The 6,094-nt window shown below is 45.7% G+C and overlaps 1 pseudogene; it reads right to left on the bottom strand.

Annotated features, from left to right (window-relative positions):
- Positions 1-5,053, bottom strand: LOC129354440 (scavenger receptor cysteine-rich type 1 protein M130-like; annotated as a pseudogene).
- Between the last annotated feature and the right edge of the window lie 1,041 nt (positions 5,054-6,094).

Genomic DNA, 6,094 nt, shown 5'->3' with positions numbered 1-6,094 from the left:
CTTTATTCTGCTCTTCAGTTTTGTCCTTCATCCTTTTTGAAGATGTTTCCATCTGAAGTCATCCAGCTCAGTTCCACGTGTTCGTTCAGCTCCTGCAGCTTCTCTTTCAGCTGAAACAATAAACTAAAGTTTAGTTTGTTCATCAACGAACCCTTCAGTGTTCAGGAAACTAAATGTCTGCAAGTTTTTCTGGGAGCAGCTGAAGAACAAGAAACAGAACCGAGTCAAAACGAGCAAAGATCCTAAAGACGGAACAAGAAGAGGAGAAGTTAAAGCTGAAACGTTACTTTCATCATTTCTCATAAAATCTGTCTGCATCAGTTCAGAACAATAACTAAAGATGGATCGTGTCCTCAGGGTTCACCTGGTTCAGAAACTCGTCCAGCACCGCCGGGTCGCTCAGGTCCAGAAAGGAATCCTGCAGAACCTTCAGTCTCACCACCTTCCTAAAGATTCCTAAATTTGAACAAAACCGACAATCAATAATCAACTCAGAGCCTCATGATGCCTCGACCTTGATAACTTGGCCCAGATGCCAGGTTGGTTCTGATAAGCTCGGATCAAGTCATCCCAGGGAAATAGCGCCCCCTTCACTTCTGGAGTGCAATGGTCCCATTTCCAGATAAGGTCTGAGCCGTGGAAACGTTCGGAAAGCGAGCCGGGCCGGGCCCAGTAGAACCGAGCCGGGGCCGGGCCCAGTAGAACCGAGCCGGGGCCGGGCCCAGTAGAACCGAGCCGGGGCCGGGCCCAGTAGAACCGAGCCGGGGCCGGGCCCAGTAGAACCGAGCCGGGGCCGGGCCCGGCGGAACCGAGCCGGGCCCGGTGCTTAAGGGGCTTAATGTGTTTTTTTCTTACATCTTTCAACATGTCGTTAAAAAGACGCTCTTTGCTGCCCCCTAGTGTCACAGTTAAAACGAGCGCACAGATGCAGAGCGTCAGGAAGAAGCCAAACTAAAGCCAGCAGATCATTTTTGTCTTTGCTCAGTCGGATTCATGGCAGGAAAAGTCATTGTTTGAAAAATGCTGAGCGGACTGCGTTTGTAAATCTCTCCTGATCTTGAAGCAAACTGAGCTGCTGGGTTTGATGCTGAATCCAGTTTTCACAGAAGAAGATTTTACCTGCAGTCATTCATGTCGTCTTACTTTCACAGATGACACCGGCGTCTTCTCCATGTCCACAGTTATGGTGTCCAAATCCGTTGTGGGGACAATCAGCCAAGCTGCTCTCGGTTCCGGACAGGACACGTCGTCCAGCCAGATCGGGTCGGTTCCTTCACCAAAGTAGGCGAGCATGAGGCTCTCTGTGGGAGGTCGCAGTCCAGCTCCCTGCAGACCACCGCGGCGTCGGTCAGGTCCCAGCTGTCATCACACACCGTCCCCCAGACTCCATCGTGGAAGACCTCCACCCTCCCAGAACACCGTGATGGACCGACTAACCTGGTCTGGGCGTCAACGACTGAGAGACACAGAGGAGAAACTGGAGACATGAAGACTGGAGACATGAAGACTGGAGACATGAAGACTGGAGACATGAAGACTGGAGACATGAAGACTGGGAGATATGAAGACAGGAGACATAAAGACCGGAGACATGAAGACTGGAGACATAAAGACCGGAGACATGAAGACTGGAGACATGAAGACCGGAGACATGAAGACTGGAGACATAAAGACTGGAGACATGAAGACTGGAGACATGAAGACTGGAGACATGAAGACAGGAGACATAAAGACCGGAGACATGAAGACTGGAGACATAAAGACTGGAGACATAAAGACTGGAGACTTGAAGACTGGAGATATGAAGACTGGAGACATAAAGACCGGAGACATGAAGACTGGAGACATGAAGACTGGAGATATGAAGACTGGAGACATGAAGACTGGAGACATGAAGACTGGACATGAAGACAGGAGACATAAAGACCGGAGACATGAAGACCGGAGACATGAAGACTGGAGACATGAAGACTGGAGACATGAAGACTGGAGACATAAAGACTGGAGACATAAAGACTGGAGACTTGAAGACTGGAGACATAAAGACCGGAGACATGAAGACCGGAGACATGAAGACTGGAGACATGAAGACTGGAGACTTGAAGACTGGAGACATGAAGACTGGAGACATGAAGACTGGAGACATAAAGACTGGAGACATAAAGACCGGAGACATGAAGACTGGAGACATGAAGACTGGAGACATGAAGACTGGAGACATGAAGACTGGAGACATGAAGACTGGAGACATGAAGACTGGAGACATGAAGACTGGAGACATGAAGACTGGAGACGTGAAGACTGGAGACATGAAGACTGGAGACATGAAGACTGGAGACTTGAAGACTGGAGATATGAACTGGAGACATAAGACCGGAGACATAAGACTGGAGACATGAAGACTGGAGATATGAAGACTGGAGACATGAAGACTGGAGACATGAAGACTGGAGACATGAAGACAGGAGACATAAAGACCGGAGACATGAAGACCGGAGACATGAAGACTGGAGACATGAAGACTGGGAGACATGAAGACTGGAGACATAAAGACTGGAGACATGAAGACTGGAGACTTGAAGACTGGAGACATAAAGACCGGAGACATGAAGACCGGAGACATGAAGACTGGAGACATGAAGACTGGAGACTTGAAGACTGGAGACATGAAGACTGGAGACATGAAGACAGGAGACATAAAGACCGGAGACATGAAGACCGGAGACATGAAGACTGGAGACATGAAGACTGGAGACATGAAGACTGGAGACATGAAGACTGGAGACATAAAGACTGGAGACATAAAGACTGGAGACTTGAAGACTGGAGACATGAAGACTGGAGACATGAAGACTGGAGACTTGAAGACTGGAGACATGAAGACTGGAGACATGAAGACTGGAGACATAAAGACTGGAGACATAAAGACGGAGACATGAAGACTGGAGACATAAAGACCGGAGACATGAAGACTGGAGACATAAAGACCGGAGACATGAAGACTGGAGACATAAAGACCGGAGACATGAAGACTGGAGACATAAAGACCGGAGACATGAAGACTGGAGACATGAAGACTGGAGACATAAAGACCGGAGACATGAAGACTGGAGACATAAAGACTGGAGACATGAAGACTGGAGACATGAAGACAGGAGACATAAAGACCGGAGACATGAAGACCGGAGACATGAAGACTGGAGACATGAAGACTGGAGACATGAAGACTGGAGACATGAAGACTGGAGACATAAAGACTGGAGACATAAAGACTGGAGACTTGAAGACTGGAGACATGAAGACTGGAGACATGAAGACTGGAGACTTGAAGACTGGAGACATGAAGACTGGAGACATGAAGACTGGAGACATAAAGACTGGAGACATAAAGACTGGAGACATGAAGACTGGAGACATAAAGACCGGAGACATGAAGACTGGAGACATAAAGACCGGAGACATGAAGACCGGAGACATGAAGACTGGAGACATAAAGACTGGAGACATAAAGACCGGAGACATGAAGACTGGAGACATAAAGACCGGAGACATGAAGACCGGAGACATAAAGACTGGAGACATGAAGACCGGAGACATGAAGACCGGAGACATGAAGACTGGAGACATAAAGACTGGAGACATGAAGACTGGAGACATAAAGACTGGAGACATAAAGACCGGAGACATGAAGACTGGAGACATGAAGACTGGAGACAAAAGACTGGAGACATAAAGACTGGAGACATAAAGACCGGAGACATGAAGACTGGAGACATGAAGACCGGAGACATGAAGACCGGAGACATGAAGACCGGAGACATGAAGACTGGAGACATAAAGACCGGAGACATGAAGACCGGAGACATGAAGACCGGAGACATAAAGACCGGAGACATGAAGACCGGAGACATAAAGACTGGAGACATAAAGACTGGAGACATAAAGACCGGAGACATGAAGACTGGAGACATGAAGACTGGAGACAGAAAGACTGGAGACATGAAGACTGGAGACATAAAGACTGGAGACATGAAGACTGGAGACATAAAGACCGGAGACATGAAGACCGGAGACATGAAGACTGGAGACATAAAGACTGGAGACATGAAGACTGGAGACATGAAGACTGGAGACATAAAGACTGGAGACATGAAGACTGGAGACATAAAGACTGGAGACATGAAGACTGGAGACATAAAGACTGGAGACATAAAGACTGCTGGTTGGTTCCTCTCGCTTAAATAAACTAATTTTAAAGACGTTCAGGCAGAATCATCAACGATGCAAATTTCATGCAAACTGATTGTGAGACTCAGAATCAGGATCAGCAAAAATATTGATATGAAATCGAAGATCATTTAAAATGTATAATATTTGATCAGATCAGTAAACCAGATTTGATTCCTGCTGAACTGAGCTGACTCCAGCAGACCCAATGGACCAGAACCGGTAGGCGACTCCTGGTTCTGGTTCCTCTGCTCCTCCTTCAGCCTCTGAGGCCTTCAGGTTCTGGTTCTGCTCAATCTGGGCCAAGCGGTTCTGATGTCGGACATTGAAGTTCTGACTGCATCTGAGTTCCAAACATTTGAATCAAACTTATGAATGGATTTCATTTGATCGTTTTATCTGCAGCTGCACATTTTTTAATCCACACTTTTTCCTTCCACTCAACTTTCAATGATTGTTCTTTGTGGAAGGTTTCACCGACTTCTGTTGTTGATCTTGTACGACAACTTGATCATATTTCTATGTTAAACTCTGTTTCCTTCAGGGAAATATTTTATTCAGTTTTGAAAGTAAAATAAACTTTGCAGTGATATTTAAATTAACGGAGATAAACCTGTTTCTACATTTGGAAGATTTTTTCCCATCTTTACTTTTTTATGCATAAACATCAAAAACTTTTGTATTCATTCAGAAACAGGCTGAACTGCTGCTTTACATACTTTGTCTCTTATGTCTCATCCAGCCCCCCGTCCCAGCTGAAGATCTGAACTCGTCTCCTACCTGCTGCAGCCAGCAGGACCAGCAGGACCAGCAGCATCGTCTCCATCGCTCCTCTTCAGTCTGACTGCAGCATTTCCGCTTCTCCACTTTTACCAGGAACATGCAAAATCTTGTACAACCTTTTTGCATTTCTGGAGAAAGTTTATTTTGACACTTGGCTCTAAAAGTACAAACACGTTGAATCTTATTTAAATCCCAAATTTCTCATTTGACTTCAGCAGCAAAACAACAAACAGCAGAATCCAGTTTTTAACATTTTCTTCTTGGCTTGAAGCTGAAAAACATGCAGATTCATCCCATAATAATCAATGTAGTGATGATAGTTGCCAAGCCAAACATCCAATAAAAGTTCCTTCACTGAGTGAAGCTTCTGTATGCAGGCAGCAGAAGCTTCACTGATTGTTCTGCATGATTTATTTTCCCATTTCAGCAAAGTTCAAACTTTCCTTTCTTCTTTCTGCTCTAAAACCACAGAACCCAAACGCCTGCTGGTCCGGCACCGGCACTGGAACCGACACGGGAACCGACACTGGACCCAACAATGGAACCGGCACTGGAACCGACACGGGAACCGACACGGGAACCGACACTGGACCCAACAATGGAACCGACACGGGAACCGACACGGGAACCGACACGGGAACCGACACTGGACCCAACAATGGAACCGACACGGGAACCGGCCCCGGGGCACCGGGCTGGGCAACGGCACCGACAGAAAGTGGACCAACCCACATTCTTTCCTGTCTTACCTGGAAGATACATAAGAAAAGTAATAAAACAAAAATAAATCAAATCAACAATTATTAACCTACAAATAAACTCTGTAAATAATATAAAACATTTAAATTTAAGAATCAACTAACAAAATTCAAATGGATAAATAAAGAATAAATTGATCCAACAATCAATATCATCAGAGTCAGATATCATTTATCTGCTTTTCTGATTGTCTTCTGTTTCATCAATATCAAACTGATGGGAACTAGTTTGTGTTTGTTTTTCTGTTTGACATGAAGAAACCTGAAAAAACAAAATGATGCAGAACCTACGGAACGAGTTTGGTGCCAGAATTACAATGAGCTTC

This window comes from Poeciliopsis prolifica, unplaced genomic scaffold (assembly GCF_027474105.1).
Source record: "Poeciliopsis prolifica strain line A6 unplaced genomic scaffold, Auburn_PproV2 SCAFFOLD110, whole genome shotgun sequence".
Classification (NCBI taxonomy): Eukaryota; Metazoa; Chordata; class Actinopteri; order Cyprinodontiformes; family Poeciliidae; genus Poeciliopsis; species Poeciliopsis prolifica.
Note: the sequence above shows the minus strand (reverse complement) of the source record. Positions and strands in the feature narration are given on the sequence as shown.